Consider the following 19,148-nt stretch of genomic DNA (forward strand, 5'->3'; position numbering starts at 1 on the left):
ATTATTTCTATCGATTCGCGACGATGGCACAGAGCCACGCTATCACTACAGAAGAGAGAATATCAGTTCTAGGGTTATAGAAGGCGCGCGCCTGCAGTCAGCCGTTCTGCCCTACAGTAGTTTCAAGAAGTTAATATAAAGAACCTCCTAATCGATACTTTATTTTTTGCCTCAGTGTATATTAACACTTACAGAACATGTTTCGACCACTTAGTGGTCATCTTCAGCTGTATAAAGAACAAACGAAGATGAAAAAACATTAGGATAATAAGCACAAGTGATCATCATTTTGTAACTATTCGCCCTCCCCTCCCTCCCTTCATCGGATGATCGTGGCTATGCTACTCCTGTAAGCCCTGAAAAGTATATTTGCAGAACGCTTGATTTGCATTTATCTCAATAGATTTCAACTTCGAAATATTAAAATTCAGTTATGACTTAATATGTTCCCTGGCTGAGGTTTTCCGCCTTTAGAGATGCTAGTCCCTGCCAAGATCATGTACAGTGACAACTTTTCCAAAAATATTGTAAATGTCATTGCAGCCATACAGATGTTTTAGTCCGTCTTATGTCTTCCTCTGTTATTACATCGTATCGATCGCATTTTGTCCCACACTTGCACTTGTCTTCTGGGTTATGGTATTTCTCTGTCGTGCATAGTCCGTGCTGAAATCCATGGACCGCTACTCTCTTCAGGACCTGGCTTCAGTAGATCATCGCATCCGTGGCGATCTTCGTGACTTCCGTGGCTGGCAGGAGCAGGTCACTGTTCCTTTGTTAGCACGTAGGCGAGACGTGGCGGTGTGTACTTTGAGAGACTTAGAACTCTTTTCAGGAAGTGAGCTTTGACTTTTTATACGTCTTCTAGATTTTCTTGTTTAGGTTCTTCCATATCACCTCTAACATGCGATCTCCAGGCGGAAATGGTCATCGCCTTTTCTATTCGCTGCCATCCTAGTTGTTGAGGTGCGTTCTCTGACGTGTGTATCCCCTCGGCTTTGCAGCGTGAATTTTGATACGTTTCGCAGTGGATTTCCTTTATACAGGATGTAGTTATTCGCTGCCAGTCTTCCGCCCCTTCTAAGCGTCATTATCATTTAGACTCAAGTCGGTTTTTTCGGCCGACGCTACGAATTTGTTGAAGGGTTCTTGGGCATTTTCAAGTCCTTGAAATACAATTACCATGTCGTCTGCGTAGGTGTATATTTTGTCATTTTCTGTAGCTATTTCTTCTGGTGCTGCTGCAGTGGCTATTATGGAGAGCCGGGGCTCAAAGGGTCACCTTGAAGGACACCGTTCGTTTCCTATACCATCTCTGTTTTCGAGACTCTGTCGTCTATTTCTGTTTGCTTTTTGTATAGGATGCTTTTTACGAGTCTGGTTTCTTGATTTCTTCCTGTGATTTCTTCTATTCTCCTTATTACCAATTGTAGAAGATGGTGTGCAGTTTTCCTCTTGGATGTTCTAGGGCAGTTTTGATGTCATCTTGTACGCATTTCACTGTCTGAATCGTCGATTTCCCTTTTACGAAGCCGAACTGTTGTCGCTCCCCAGCCTAAAACTCTCTCTGCTGGCGTACTACGGCCATCACTCACCCACTGTCAAGGTTCCTGTTGTCGCTCCCCAGCCTAGAACTCTCTCTGCTGGCGTCCTACGGCCATCACTCACCCACTGCCAAGGTTCCTGTTGTCGCTCCCCAGCCTAGAACTCTCTCTGCTGGCGTCCTACGGCCATCACTCACCCACTGTCAAGGTTCCTGTTGTCGCTCCCCAGCCTAGAACTCTCTCTGCTGGCGTACTACGGCCATCACTCACCCACTGCCAAGGTTCCTGTTGTCGCTCCCCAGCCTAGAACTCTCTCTGCTGGCGTCCTACGGCCATCACTCACCCACTGCCAAGGTTCCTGTTGTCGCTCCCCAGCCTAGAACTCTCTCTGCTGGCGTCCTACGGCCATCACTCACAAAAAGACATTAATGGTGGCAGTGGTGATTTTTGTTTTAAAAGGAAGTACAACTAGGTAATCATCCTCTCTGAATAAATTAAATGGAAAATAAATTGAAAATGAAACAAAATTATTTATTCAATGAAGGAATTTGGAAATGAAGTAAAAATAAAACAAAAAATGATTGCATGAAGCCCAAAAATCACGAAGGAATCAAAAGAGAACGTGCGTTCCCCGAGTAACAGTGCAGTTGTAACTTAGATACCCTTGATTAATCCACTGTCCCACATAAAGCGGATGACGAGATCGGCAGTAGTCGCGTCATCAGCTGGCATGTGTTCGAGTGTCTCCGACAGGCCAAGGCTCCGTCTTAGGCGGGAGAGATCGGCACACTTTGTGAGGATGTGGGCCACGGTGAAATCGGCACTATAAGAGCACACTGCGGGGCGGGGTCTTCCCTTTTTACGAGATACGAGTGCGTAGATCGTCCATGATCTATCCTCAGCCTACACAATACCATGACCTCGCTCCGTGAAGGCCGGAAAAAGGACCGCCACACGGTGGTTGTCTTTTTAATTGCTCTCAGCTTGTTGGGACTTCGGATAGCTAACCATTCCGATTTCCAGGACGCCAAGATGGTTCGACGTAGATGAGAACAAATATATTTATCAGGTACATTAATAGGTCTCGGAGGTAAAAGTACTGCTTCCTTTGCAGCCTTATCCGCAAGTTGATTCCCCGCAATACCAACGTGGTTCGGAAGCCATGCGAAAGGGATTCTGGTGCCAGCATCGCTTAACCTGGCTAGAAGGTCATGAATATGCTGCACCAGCGGGTATTGCGAGAAACAGGTTTCAGTTGACTGTAGAGACCTTAACGAGTCGGTACACACAAGAAAATGGTTTCTTTCGTCATCCAGTGCTAATTGCTGAGCTTCTGAGATGACGTAAAGCTCCGCAGTATACACGCTGCATACACTAGGAAGCGCCATCTTCGTGCTCATATCATCGGTGACGGAGGAGCAAACAGCATTTTCTCCGATTTTAGAAGCATCCGTGAAGGTATGTCTCGCAGCCGGATAGCGGTGAACCAAGTCCTGGAAATACCTCCGAAAACGGACGAATCCGTGTTCACCTTTGGTCTACGGAGTAGCTCTAGATATATATGCGGCCGTGGAACCAACCACGGAGGTACCTCGATAAAAGTCTGTTCATGACAACCACCGATATCTATATTTACAGCACAAGCTATCAATTCGAAACCCGACCAGCCGTGAGGAATTCGGCCGGTCTTGGTACCTCTGCACCAAGACATTAACGTCTCTCACTTGAGAACACAAAATATATCGACTCTGCCCTCCAATGAGCTCTAGTCGATTCGTAGATGGCAGTGATTCGGAGTTAGTGGCATGAACGGTACAGGACGTCTGATTCGGAGCCATTTGTTACAGTTCGCAGTGTCTATCTGGTGCCAACTGAAGCTCTAAATGCTGCTGCAAATAAGGCGGTCTTCCCCTTCCCTTCTGACTGGCCTTCCCGTGACCATTGTTGTCAACACCGATGCATTGTGGATACATCGCTGGTATCGCGGAAAGAACATCTACCTGCTCGTAGCCCTATTACAAGACCTCGTTGCTGACACTGCCTTCTTCGTCTTCTTAAAGGCACCTACCTCACTCCGTCACCACCAGACGATGATGAGCGCTCACCAAGTATACCGCAAGGTCGTAGTGGCGCAATTAGCACTACTCTTCGTCGACTAGTGCGCACATTTGAATAGGCACCATATTTCAGATATCTAACCACGCCTTCCGAATTCAGTTTATCTAGTACAATTCCTTCTTTGTGTCGGGACTTGATTTTCCTCCAGTGTCTAATTAATGTTTAAAATGATGACAGCTGCGAATAACAACACTGCATTACGATTGGACAAGAAATGTCTATTAAGAGTACGAAGAGATTCCATACGTGACTGTCATACTACACGGCTCTGCCTACCTACGGCGGCTAAATAACGCATCGCTGCTGTAACGGAACCAAGTTGCCAAGAAACAGGTTCAATTCCCACGTCTTCTTTTCGCTTTATGCCATTTACAGTGGATGTCATTTGGCCACACACGCAATTCTCTCAACAATGAATTTTTATTTGCCCTGAAAAGGACTGTTTTTATTGGATGTTACATAGCCAGGCCGGACTACGACGTGATGGTCTGTGAGTAGGAAGCAGGATATCCCAGCAAGTGCTCGAAATGTAGGCTACCTTAGTTTATAGAGATTCCAGCACAACGCTGTAAATATATTTTTGATCGTTGTTACATGTAAGGTGTAACATGTTGGCTGTCGTTCGTCCTATCGCCGCCTGGCCAGCAAAATCAAGCTCTGATGTGGATGCTACGTTGGAGCCTTGGGTTGACAAAATGGGATCTGTGCGATTGAGCGTGGTTCCGATCGAAAATAAGATGTGTTGTGACGGCTTTGAGATTGGACCCAGTCGGAAGACCCAAGAAGCGCTGGTTATGGAAGTTATGAAAAAAGCCAATGTCATGCATTTGACCGCAACAGATGGCGAAGACAATGCCAATACGTGACCGTGCGACCGTGCGGCAATAAAGCAAGGAAAGGAGAAGGGAAGAGTTCCGACATTTTGAAGAATAAGAGTAACGGCAAAAGAAAGGGAACACCGGACCTAATACCGTCGTCGACGGAAGAGGGCAAGAATTGACCAAGAGAGGTCAGACAGGAAAGATGAAAGTGAAGAGCCCGACACAAGTAAGTGGAAACAATATGATCAGACCGTGGTCGCCAACGCACATGGTGATGATGCAAGACCAGAAGCTTCCCCTTTCAGTCGACCCTTACAATAAGCGGAGGATACGTGGATGTGTAGTGTCATGTCCACCACAACACGTGATGGTATCTGAGCCACACCTCGTAACCTGCTTGTCTTGTTTTCATATTCTTCATGTCTTATGTCAGTCTGTCGTGGCTCCTTGGCATCATGTACACCGTGCCCGATGTGTAATTTATCCCTATTTTGACAGATAGCAGCTCATGGTATGAGGATCGCCAAAGCGTTTCTTTATATCTTATCTGCATGCTGTGTGATCTTTGACAGTTGGACGGTGAGAAAGAAAAATAAGATGGAGGCGGTGTTTTGTGATGTGGCTTTCGTCTGTTACTGAAGGTATTACAAACGTTTTGAAACGTTGTCCTGTACGACTTTCTGAGTTTGGAGTCGGAACGATGACTACTTCTTCTCGAAGTAATGTTTGTTCCTACCATTCTCGGTTTGCCATAGTTGCCTGTTTATGTCTTTCTTTTTGTGTGTTATTTCTTTTATATCTTGTTGCAGACTTATTTTCCCGTATTTCCCTTCTTTTACATGTCTGCTTATGTGTGCTCATTTCAGCTAAGAGAGAAAGGTGGCATCGGCCCGACTGTTCATGTGCATGGCGGGTTTGCTTGCTGTGATTGGTTGGAGACCTTTAATTTTTCTTTATCTTCGATGTCTTGGCTCGAGTTCGTGCTCTACATTGTGTTTTCACGCTGATACTGTATGATTCATGTTCGTCTTTCTGCACGATATGAATACGTTTTATGCAGCGAGTAAGTTGTTTACGATGTGTGTTTGGACTGGATGTGCCATATCCCTTTTGCGGCAATCCATATTTCTGATCTGTGCTTTCAGATCGAACTCATGAGTCGTTTTTTTGTCGTTGCGTGTCGTGCCATTTTACTCTAGTACATTATATTTCGTGTGCTGGCCTCTGAGTGTGCGCGTGAGTGTGGTGTGATTACCGGGCCTATGCTACTTTTCAGTACCTAGTTATTATTTATTATTAACATTGTTCTCATTTTGTCTTACTTTCATTTCTGGCTTTGCTAGCTGATTTATCTGTTTGTTTTGGATTTTAACCTCATGTTTACGCCTTTCTGCCGCGTGTTTATTTATTTCTTGTAGCTACGCCAATCCTATTCTTTACTCTTTTATGTTCCATGATCGTTCTTTTCAGCCGGTCTTGATTTCGCTGGCGTCTTTGATTTTATTTGGGATTTAATCTCCGTGGGGATTGTAAAACAAAAAGGAGAGTATAGATTCTGCTAATGTAAAAAGGTTGGTACCTTCTACCTCGGGATTATTATTTTTCTTATTTCGAGAAAGAAATACTCTGGAATCTAATGTTAAGCGCTGTGCTCACTGTGTGGCCGTGCTTTCTAGAGGTGTACAAAGTAATTATGAGATTGAGTAACACTCCCTTTACATGGACCGTTGTTGAACGACATGTATGAGTAACTGACTTCCCATATCCCTATTTATTTGTACTTTTATGCCAGTCTTGGACAGATTTCTTCACAATTTGTGTTAATAAATGTGTTTCATTTAAATGTTTGGGACGTCCACCTTTTTGTTTATAAGTCTAAGAGACCATGCTTCAGCTCCTGGTGACCTTTTTTTTAGCCAGTTTCGACCAATCCAGTGAAAATAGGTAGTAGTTAGTAAGCCTGCTGATATCTCGTATTTAAATATTCCTACCACAAACAGAGGATACGTACAGTGGATGTATAGTACCATGTCCACCACAACACGTGATGATATCTCGTATTTAAATAATCTTACCACAACAGAGGATACGTACAGTAGATGTGTAGTACCATGTCCACCACAACACGTGATGATATCTCGTATTTAAATAATCTTACCACAACAGAGGATACGTACAGTAGATGTGTAGTACCATGTCCACCACAACACGTGATGATATCTCGTATTTAAATAATCTTACCACAACAGAGGATACGTACAGTAGATGTGTAGTACCATGTCCACCACAACACGTGATGATATCTCGTATTTAAATACTCTTACCATAAGCAGAGGATACGCGGATGTATAGTGCCATGTCCACCACAACACGTGATGATATCTCATATTTAAATACTCTTACCACAAACAGAGGATACGTGGATGTATAGTGCCATGTCCACCACAAGCCCAGTGGATGGTATCTCACGTCGCTGGTTGAGGACAATAGTGACGTAGCCTAAAATTTGCCGGTTTTAAGTTAAGTCGATAAAAATCCTCACCACACGCTCCTCTCTCTGACGCATAAGTCGCGGAAATTTCACGTGGCCTTGCGCCGCTATGTGACGCTCAACGTCAGTATTGCAGCGAGGGCCTTCATCGCCCTCTTCGTGCATGAGAGACGGATGTCAGTTGCCGCGTGAAGCGACGCGAGTTCACTTCACTGGTGACGGATGTGCACATAAGCCAGTAACGCGCCAGTTGAGTTAACAACTCTAGATTTCGAAACAGTTCTCTATTCGGACATCTATAGGGGACAGGGGAAGTATAACTTTATAGTCTCTGTTCGCGGTAGACTATTACAAAATTAAAAGCATAACATTTTTCTCGACTTAATTCAAACTGAGCAGCTTTGAGTCACTTCACTATTGCTGTTAGCCAGCGTGTTCTTTGAAGCTGGACCCAGTCAAAAGGGAGGTGACTCCTGCCATTCCGTTATAGAAAGATGTGCTAAATGAGCCTTGAAATTTGGACCCAGCATTCAGCTATAATCAGTAGGGCGTTTACAGTAACCGAAATGGCTCCCGCCAATTATATCTGACTCTGACTGATGAAGAGAAATTTCAATTTAGTAGCATCGTGATGGTGAAAGTCACCAATGAACAATAATTCTTCAAAGGCTCTTACACTGAAGATCATCCGCCGGAAGATGAAAGTCATATTGAACCTTACGGATTAGCCCCAGCTTACACCAATGCCGAAATAGAAATTTGACGGCTTACATTCGCAACAGGTCCACAAGCCGAGCACTGTGGACGAACAGACATTATCATTAGAATTTAGTTTCATGGCGTGACTCCCAGTTTTTCTTTTTAACTTCCTGATTTTATTCAGTGAGAAGTCCAAAGTATAATGAATAATATGATCTTTTCCTGCTTTAACAAATATCTCTTTCTGTTCTCATTCACTGGTTGTATAATCCTGTCAATATCAGTGTGGCGAGTAAGACGTTACGTCGTTATTGCATCGATGTTTTCTAGGAATATGATAGCAGATTCATTAGCGACTTAAATCAGAACAAAATGCGAAAATACTTTCACATTATCTTAACTTGAAGAGTACTGTCTGTAAATAATAAATAAATTCTGCGCAATGAAAGATTGAATTTGCTCCGAACCTTCGAAGGCAATTTCCTCAGAACTGCTAATTTTGAGATACGTTCCGTAACTTTAGTTGCTGTCATATTTAAATGGCCCTTTAAAATACACATATTACAGAAAAGGTTACTTTATTGCAAGAAGTGAGAATTCCAGGTACAGTTAGAGGGCGAACACGTTCAATTGAAACGAGATTATCCCAGAAGGAGACAGCTAATGCTCAATATGCTAAACGTTCGGTGACGTTTATGGTGTCTTTACGAGGTGAGGCGCCAGTACGACGCCCCAGGCGACGTTCGGTGGCGGCCCGGTGTTTGCTCGGCCTGTTGACAGCAGCAGTGCTGTGCATTACCGGGCTGCCACGTGAAGCTTCCTGCTGCCTTCTCACCTCCCGCTCTGGTTACTGTGTCAACAGTCGCTCATTTTATGTGTGGGAGTCTTCTCTTACCCTTTCTGCTCTGATACTGACCATTCCAGCTGTTTCATGTGTGTATGTATGTTTAGTCATCAGCCCGAAGGCTGGTTGGATCCTCAACAGCTCTGTCATCAGCTGTCATAGATGGCCTAGGCATCACTGAAGAGGCGTACTAGGGAAATGAGGAGTGAGGTAGTTTCCCGTTGCTTTCCTCACCGAGCCAGAGTTGCTATTACATATCAGTCTGCCAAGTCCACTGAAATGCATACATCAACCGACCCTATGAGCAACATTTTCACACCATTCTTAGCAGGGACTGGCTGCCTAAGGAATGGCATTACTAGCATCGCTCATACCTCAGTCACTTTTATATTGTCAAAGCCAAGGGTAAGACAGAGACATATCAATGAAAGTAACAAAATTGCTCTAGCCTATTCCAGAAGACATAGTGCACTGTAAACACTAGGTCCTGCCAGCATTTTCATTTTTAAAACACATTTACTGATTATATATTTGTTTACATTTAGTTTGTTGAGGGAGGTTGGGAGTGGACTTATCTTAGAACAATAATCATGACAATGGTCTCCACCTCCAAGACTCTATCTTACCAAAACTTCCCTTTCCAAAGAAAATCATAGAGTTTCTCTGCCCAAAATGGTCATAAAACACCCGTTGTTTTTCAAGCGGTATCACGTTGTGATGGGATGAGGTATTTGTAGTGGACAGTGGAGTTATGACATGATAGAGAACAAACGTTTGTCGTGTCAAGTCCAGGCAACAATCAGTGCCGTGTATTCGCTGTACCTCGTCCACTTTTATTTTACTTGGCAACTCTGCAGTTGGCGGCCCCACGCATGAACCGTGCGTTCTCCTAGAGTACGCCGGAGAAAGCCGTGTTTGTACTGAACGTTCTTCTGCCAGACAGATAATGAACAACTGTCATTTTACACACGTTTTTGTCTGTAATACACAAGCATCAATTTCCTTACGTTACAATTGAGTTCTGAGTAATTCAGTCTAACTGCAAACTGTGCGGATCAAATCCTATTATCTCCGAAGTGATTTTCCGATTTCCGCACAATCCAGTTCTGAAATTATTTCATTTTCCATTGTTATTCGGTGCATGCACAACGTTGAAAAACAGTAATTTTATTGCTTTGTGATTACTTGCCTGGTTTGGCTGTAATAGGGTTTTTTATATCTCTTTTAACATTTCTTTCAGTTTAGACGCTTCGCAACGATACTCCTCATACGTATCGCACACACTTACTATAAATAAAGAGCCTAAACTTATTGATAGGAATGTAGAAAATATGGAAACTCTCACATGTAAGTGATGAGCTGAACGCATCACAGACTTCCCCAGAAACCGTGCACGGTGCATTCAGGATGATAAACATTGTACGTAGAGCGAAGTCCACTTCTTTTTAAATGGCACTATGCTGTAAAAGCCAACGGCCGTAGCCGTGTTGAAACACCGGATCCCATGAGATTTCCCAAGTTAAGCAACATTGGGCGTGGTCGAGATTTGGATGGTGGGGGTAAGGGAATGGAGGAGCGGAAAGGAACTCGCCACCCTACTGTACGTAAACTCCGGCTCGGGCACACCTCTGCGGAGGTTCGGACCTGCCTTCGGGCCTACTGTAAAACCTATACCGACCCCCGCAGCTGGCGCTGGAGAATTGCGTTTCTCATTGGTTTAAAGGCCATTTTCGACAGAAAAGGTTGGCCGGATGATCATGGAAGGATCAATAAGGGACATGTTAAAGTCTCTCGTCACATCGAGTATACAGCACATCGAGAATGACAAGGATACAATTTAAAATCCAACAGTTTTCGGGGGAAGAGTTCTACATCACTGCCTTTCAAAAATACCCTTGTTACACGATTTTCATGTGAACATACCGTAGTTCAAACATCTGGAAGAGTTATGACCCTTTCGAATTAAGTGAAGCAACTAATTTCAGCTAGAAGCGCTCCCTGGCTGTAGAGGTCCAAATAAGCTATAGGCCTACATTGATGGTAAAATCTCAAAATTGCACATTTTTTGAGCTGCAACTCGTTTTCGAGCCATCGATATGTGAAATTAGTGTTAGAGCTTTCAATAAAGACTTAAAAACTGACCCGCAAGGTTGTAATGTCTCCACGGTTCAGGTTGGTGAGTGGAGCAAGATGGTCGTGCGGACTGTGGTTTCCCATTTTCACAGCAGGCAAATGCTGGGGCTGTACCTTAATTAAGGGCCGGTCACATCTGTGCCCGTACGACGTACAGTGACCTACATTGTTAAAAAAGATAAGGTTGTTTGAAAATAACCGTCTATTATATTCCTTACAGTAATGTAAAACACACATTACCTCTGTGGATCCGAGCGATCACGGGTGTCTTAGCTGAGTCTGACTCCTTATTTTCATCTTCGACCGCGCTCTTGTTACGCCTTAATAGAATGTGTTGAAGTCATTGTGAATAGAGCAAAAGAAATCAGTGAAACTTGTATTAAACGAGGTGTTGTTTCTCTAAGACGTCACAAAACAGAGAAGTACCTCGAGATGCAGCCTATTATGTTACCAACATCAAGAGTACGAGCCTGTAATATAGCATAGTCAGTGTGCGCCTACCTCAAATTTGTCTTTTACAATTCGCTTTACGTCGCACCGACACACATAGATCTTATGGCGACGATGGGATATGGAAGGGCTAGAAGTGGGAAGGAAGCGGCCGTGGCCTTAATTAAGGTACAGCCGCAGCATTTGCCTGGTGTGAAAATAGGAAACTGCGTAAAACCATTTTCAGGACTGCCGAGAGTGGGGTTCGGACCCACTATCTCCCGAATACTGGATACTGGCCGCACTTAACCGACTCCAAGTTTGTTTGACATAGCTTCAATTGGATACACGTCAGACATCCAGGCGATAGTCGAACTCAGCCCACACCCCCGCCAGCATGTTACAGTCCATCGTCGCTGTAATGCGATCTCGGAGGTCATTCAAGTCAGCAGGAAGCAGGTTAGGTCTGGGGAACAATACACCGTCATTGTCAGCAGTTCGTGCACTCCAAGTTCTCGCGCGGACGAGTTGATGGAATTGGGGCGGAGCCACTGTCTGTTCTAACATGTCCAGTCACTGTGTGTTTGGCCCAGAACACGTTGATCTTTGGGCAGTCACGCACATGCCCGATTATCTCATGTGCGCCTTCCGTCCCCCAAATGCGCACGTTGTGACGATTCACTTTCCCCGACACATGAAACGTTGCTCAGTCGCTGAAGACGAGTCTATCTGCCATTGCAGCCTGCATGTCGGTGGCAAATTGTGTGAGCGCCTGCCACCACACAGTCGGTTGTGAGGGCTGCTCTGAAAGAACTCACGAACACGTGACGGTGTGCGCTCGAACGTTTGATACCACTTTATGATCTGGCGCGTCCTTGTGAAAACCAGTGCGAAATCGCTGCTGAACAATCACAGTAGAGTGTGTTTTCGCAAATTCTATCATACAAAACGCCATTTTGAACACTTCTGCCACCTAGCGGCCAACGGCGTCACCAGAACATGCGCGCGCTTTATCTGACACAAAGTTGGAGAGTTTCTGTTTCCATAAGGACATGATTCATACAGCAACATCAAGATGTTACCCAAATGTGAGACTGATTTATCAATAACCCTGTATTATGAGCAGCGCCGTGCGGTGAGGGGCGCGCAGCTGTCAGCATGAATTCGGGAGAGAGTGGGTTCGAACCCTACTGTCGGCAGCCCTGAAGATGGTAGTCTGTGGTTTCCCATTTTCATACCGCTTCTTTCGAACTCTTAGCTCTTTCCTATCCCATCGTCGGCATAACGTCGGTGTGACGTAAGGCCAATTGTAAAATGTGAGTTAATATATTTGTTCAAACTGCAAGGGATACAGTACACAGTCCAAGAAACGTGAAACATTAGCTTTTGGTTAAGATTTCTTCTTTAAATGACTGCATGTCAGTTAATCATACTTGAGAACGCGGTTCACTGATATGAACATGTCTTTCCTGCTACGTTAGAGCCGTATAGAAGGGACTTGAAGGATTAGCAGACTTTGACTTTGGCCAACTGTTCGCAAACACTTGCTATCGTACTAGTAGTGTTTTCGGAGGGCAGCCGTCGTCACAGTTACCATGAGCCATTCTTAAGTAGAACTTAAAACTAGTGTGCATTCTAAACACTGTTAGGGAAACACATTGTAAATCCTTCTGTTTTCTATCTTTCCATTTCTTTCCTGCTGTTTCACTTCTTCATATGTTTTGCAGTTGGAATTTTTTAAAATTCTTTCAACAAAAGTTATTCTAGGTCGGCCTAAAATTGTTATTAGAAGGCTGTCGTGTCCACACATGAGCTCTCCCTTCAGAAGTTTCTAATTCGCAGCATTCTGCTGTGGCCCCGTACTTCAAAATTCTGGCGTCCAAGCTTCAAAGTAAAAGAGCGCCACAGTGAATACCTAAGATTTTGGGAGCCTTTTTCGAACACCCAATGATATGACTCTGGATGTAATAGCTTTTAGTTGGCGTATTCGTGATCGTATAGAGGTTGAAGGTTTTTCCATCTCATGTATTTTTGTTACTAAGGTAAGAAACATTCCTTTTATTGCATTCGCGGTTCGATTTTCTAGTTGTATATTTGCCTGCCACTTATCCCTCTTTTCCACAAAGCAGTATACTTGGCTTCTTCTTTATTTTCATGTTGTAGGTTTCCATGATGTGTTTCACGCCCAGCAGTATATTTTGAAGGTCTTGCTCACTTTCTTCTTGGAGAGTAATATCATCGCCTTACCTGGTCGCGAATTTTTACTCCACAGCCTTTATTGTAGCCATGGTTTGTTCTGAGGGATGGTCATAAGCAACTTTCCCCACATCTCACTATCGCAGTCATGTACGTTCCAAATCACTCGTCCCTCACGCCTAGGTCCCTTATCATGTTGTCCCATTGCACATTGATACAAGCCTCTTAAATGTCAAGAAATGCTACGTACGTGTTTTCTCTGTTCTCTCTGGTCCTCCGAAAGGGAAACGTCTGCTATGTTCTGACAATAATCATCCTTGGCAGGATTTTTGATGCAATGCAAATGCTATGTTATTCTTTGGCATGAGCACTATTAGGTTCCTCTCCAAGACATTAGGATGATCTCCAGTTCCATGAATGACAACTAACCAAGGTATTTTTGTCTAGTGCATTACGAACGGGAAGGGAGGAGCTTAATAAGAGCTTTCTTAAATGTGTTAACTTCATTCTCAATCACAGGTGAGGTATGTGGACGTTGTACTTTTAATTAACACATAACTTTGAAAACAATAACTATCAACAAGTACACCGTATTTTTCAATTTTATATCCATAACGCCGCAGACATATAATCATTAGCTACATGATGCAAATTGAAACAGATTTTACAAATAGACCAGGATTTGTTTCCACGCAGTATTATTCTGAATGTGATGTGCTTGTGAACTTCAGATGAATGTTTATGTGTCTGTCTAATACTGAACAAAAATAAAAAGGGCTATTTTCTCTCTGCCTGGTACAGCAGCAGTAGATAATTGGCCGGACCGGCGACTGCGTGTTCGAGTTTGTCTCAACACTCAAGACCACACCACATAGGCGCACGTGGCGACTACAAGAAAAAGGCAAGAAATAATAGACATTTTAAAGTCCCGTAAGTCAGCCAATTTTGTGAAGAGACTCATCGGTCTGTACAGGAAAAACCTACCCAATGAGGAAGAAAATCGAAGTTTGTGGAAAGTTATGTATGATAGGGATATCATAAAGAGGGAGATGTTTGTTTTAGGAAAAGATCCTATATACTGTAGTTTTCATACAAAAGTATTTCTCCTGAAATTTCTCAGCACTCTGGTGAGTCAAGACATTTCTGTCATAAACATAACATTTTTGTTTATTTAAGAATAACGTTGAGATGTTCCTCATTACTTTGTGTAAGACATGAACTTTTAAACAACACCATGTGTCTGCGACTTCTTCAGTTAAGGTTTACAAGCAAAATATCTTATAAATATATTTCACGGTGTCAATAATTCAGTATTATATGCTTTTCTTCAAGTTGCCAATTCTTGAGCCGGTTCAACTGGCCGAGGGAACTCAGAAATACTTGAGTCAGAGGTACTTGATGGTGCTGGTGAGAGTGAGTGTTTGCACGTAGACACACGGACAAGTGCCGTTCCTACTTAACGCGATGACATATCAAACGCTCTCCACAGGATGCTCTCGAGTCGAGAATCAGAAAAGCTGGATCATGAAAAACAAAATGACAGAAGTACAAACTATTTTCCATTAATTATGTTAGATTCCTTGTCTATGGTATCGTACTCCCTACCGTTGACAGGCTTAGCTCCTTGATATCATCTCTTATTAGATTGCGTTTTCAGTTTTGATATTATCATTGGATTTAAGGTGAACCACTGTTATTTACTTCATAAGTGTATTTTCCCTTCACTTCCAGAATAGTAAGAGCACACTGTTTCTAGGGAACTAAGTCCACATTGTTACGGATTTGATTCGGTCAAATGTATCCGATAGCTACTTTCCGTACAATATTACTTAACACGAGACTCTGATTGGTTGCACTCGAGTTCGCTTACAGCAGCTCATCTCACTGCTGTAGGTCACAGCCGCCTCGAGCACGCGTTATTTGGGTGGCGAACAACTATAGCTATTTACAATCAAACGTTGAATTTGAAATGACTAAATTCGCCATTTTATGGAATAAAACATTGCAGATAACATCCTTACCGTCACATTTGGTTTCTAGTAAGTCAGAAGCTGTAGCAGGATACGAAATAATTAAGGCCACGGCCGCTTCCTTCCAACTCCTAGGCCTTTCCTATCCCATCGTCGCCATAAGACCTATCTGTGTCGGTGCGACGTAAAGCCCCTAGCAAAAAAAAAAGGATATGAAATATTAAAGAAACTCGACGTATTCATTGAGATCAACTGATATACATTCTAATTGGGCGTGGAAATAGAAAAATGCAAGTCACTGAAATATTACGTGATTTTAGGCTCTCTTCACAAGGTGTACAAGAACATTGCCAATTCTAAAAGGTCAAGCTTAAAGGTTTATAGGTTGAACCCCACACACAACATGGATGGAAAGCTGTCAAGTTTCAATCCGAAATCTGAAATCGGACATCTCGTTAAATCTGTAGTCGTTTTCTGTGTTGCCGCTAAAAGAAGTCAGTTTTCTTCAGCTTTTTCGACTAGACAGACCCACATTTAGCGGCAAGGCTCCCCACTTTCATGTGGTTAATTCCTCCTCTCTTCCGACCCCGACGATCTCTCCCACCCCGACTCTTTCCTTTCTTTTGTCGACAACTTCACTTTTGCAAGTGTCCATCCTCTTCCTCTGAGCAGCATGAATAGAGGATGGTTCGCTCCTTAGAACAACGACACTCCAGTAAGTTGAGAGTGACGCGAGGTCAGAGTGTACGTGCTGCATATGGGGGAAATGAGCTGAGTGACAGCAGTTCCTGCTTCAGTTTCCGGGACAGCAATGGCTTTTTATTTCGACATAGAGTACAGAGAGGGCGGCTTCAAAAAGCGACTTCTCAAGAACCCTGAAAGTGGCACTATTGATTCCGTGTCAGCATGTAAGTTCTAAGGGCCATTTCCAAGACTAGCAAATAGCAACAAATCACATTCAAAAACTCTGCCGCAGCATTACCACTGGTCAAGTAGAGCCGCGCTGCTCATGGTTCTTGTGTAGCTGATGTGAACATTTCAAGAAAGGAAGATTTTCATGCTGGTACGGCCCGTTCCTGTGTGTTATGTCCATACATCATATTTTCTTCTTCTACTGAGGAAAGTATCGCCATGCCTGTATCATAGCCGACTTTGACGTCAGGAATGTGTCGGTATCCCCGGAGGATTTTTGAAGATACAGACCAGTGCAGTGAGTGTAATTGGACTAGACAAAAGAGTGACTGAATGGGTGGCTCTGTTTCTAGAAAATAGATCTCAGAGAATTAGAGTAGGCGAAGCTCTATCAGTTCCTGTAATAATTAAGAGGGGAATTCCTCAATTGGACCTTTATGTTTTCTTATATATATCAATGATATGTGTAAAGAAGTGGAATCAGAGATAAGGCTTTTTTGCAGATGATGTTATTCTGTACAGAGTAATAAATATGTTACAAGATTGTGAGCAACTGCAAAATGACCTCGATAATGTTGTGAGATGGACAGCAGGCAATGGTATGATGATAAACGGGGATAAAAGTCAGGTTGTGAGTTCCACAAATAGAAAAAGTCCTCTCAGTTTTAATTACTGCATTGATGGGGGGAAAGTTCCTTTTGGGGATCATTGTAAATACCTAGGTGTTAATATTGGGGTAATCACATAAATATGATTATAAATAAAGTGTACAGATCTCTGCACATGGTTATGAGGGTACTTAGGGGTTGTAGTAAGGATGTAAAGGAGAGGGCATATAAGTCTCTGGTAAGACCCCAACTAGAGTATGGTTCCAGTGTATGGGACCCTCACCGAGATTACTTGATTCAAGAACCGAAAAAAAAAATCCAAAGAAAAGCAGCTCGATTTGTTCTGGGTGATTTCCGACCAAAGAGTAGTGTTACAAAAATGTTGCAAAGTTTGGGCTGGGAAGACTTGGGAGAAAGGAGATGAGCTGGTCGACTAAGTGGTATGTTTAGAACTATCAGTGGAGAGATGGCGTCGGAGGACATCAGTAGACGAATAAGTTTGATTGGCGTCTTTAAGAGTAGGAAAGATCACAATATGAAGATAAAGTTGGAATTCAAGAAGACAAATTGGGGCAAATATTCGTTTATAGGAAGGGGAGTTAGGGATTGGAATAACTTACCAAAGGAGTTATTCAATAAATTTCCAATTTCTTTGCAATCATTTAAGAAAAGGCTAGGAAAACAACAGATAGGGTATCTGCCACCTGGGCGACTACCCTAAATGCAGATCAGTAGTGATTGATAGATAGATAGATAGATAGATAGATAGATAGATAGATAGATAGATAGATTGATTGATTGATTGATTGATTGATTGATTGATTGATTGATTGATTGATTGAAGTCACTATCTGATTTGCAATGAACTACGGATAGATATGGTGACATCTCTCTGCACCTGAATAAGCGTAGGAAATCCCCAGGACAAGGAAATTAGACAGAAGTACATTCTAAACAATGGACAGTAAGCAGGTTCAGGATATAGAAAGAGAATGGGTGGCATACAGGGACGCTGTAGTAGAAGCAGCAACGAAATGCCCAGGAACAACTGCGTGTGCAGATAGGAAAAAGCGAATTATTAAGTGAAAAGAAGGCGTACAGTATGAGAAACAAGGGCCGATGCTAACGAGGCATTGTACGTAGATGAAAGAAACAGAGCAAAACAAAGAGTTTTGTTAAATCCAGAAAGAAGTCGTGGCAAGAACCTGGAAAAGCAGCAGGGCAATAATAAAGAAGGGGAGGGAAAAGGAAAATTAATAGCGTTTTGGGGAAATCAGAGGAAATAAGAGCAGATCCCAGGGAATCGCAGGAGAGGTGGAAGGAATATTTTGAAAATCTTTTCAGCTTAAAAAGAAATCCATGGCTAAATGGTTAGCGTGCTGGCCTTTGGTGACAGTTGTCCCGGGTTCAATTCCTGGTAGGGTCGGAAATTTTAACCATAATTGGTTAATTCCTCTGGCCCGGGGGCTGGGTGTATGTGTCGTCTTCATCACCATTTCATCCTCATCACAACGCGCAGGTCGCCTACGGGAGTCAAGTCACCTGGCGAGCCGAACACTCCCGGCACTAAAAGCCATACGCCATTTCATTTCATGAATCATTTACTGAAAAGTAATGGCAGGAATGTGGAACTGTACTAAGTAGCCGGCGACTTGGTCTTCATAATAACACCGAATTTCGCCCAATGGGCAAATTGTGCTGAAAACCTTGAATCTAATATCTTGGAACTTGAAAATAGGTGCAGTGAGTCGTCTTTTCAAGACTAGAGTGACGTCAGTTGGTAATATGTGTATTCCGCCAGGATAGCAAAGCTAATAGAGAGAGCTCGCAGGTGCGATGAAGGAAGTCACCACCGGGTTGTTCTGGGTGAACTCAGGCTATATTATTCACAAGCTAGAAGTAACAGACACGAACGTAGCGACAATGATCGCTGGTACAGGAGAGTGCATCCGAGATTACGGGCGGTAGAATATATACCTTGCTTGTCGTAAAAAGCGACTGAAAGGGGACCCATAGGCTTTTATCCAGGGAGTCGGGCTTTGCGACCACGGTCGCAGGCTCATCCTGTCTTGTTGTTTCCTGACGTTTTGCGAGGCTTGGGGAGTCTTTCATTTGTAGCCCTTGTCTTTCTTTCGCCGACACCTTCATTTTTGGAAGTGTTGTTAAGAGAGGATCGTACTTCGGTACGGCCTGATCAATACTCGGTTGGCTCGTTTCAGCTCGTTAGCCAAGGGAAGGGTTGCTCGGCTCGGCTGTTTGATGTACTGTAAATGCAATAAAATGAAGTAAGCAGGAAGAAGCTAATGTCTGTTCAAGCAGCGAGAATGGTTGATGGCTTATTGTGCAGACCGCAGGCGTCTCTGATCAGCCTCCCCAGTGTCGA

This window comes from Anabrus simplex, chromosome 11 (genome assembly GCF_040414725.1).
Source record: "Anabrus simplex isolate iqAnaSimp1 chromosome 11, ASM4041472v1, whole genome shotgun sequence".
NCBI classification, from domain to species: domain Eukaryota; kingdom Metazoa; phylum Arthropoda; class Insecta; order Orthoptera; family Tettigoniidae; genus Anabrus; species Anabrus simplex.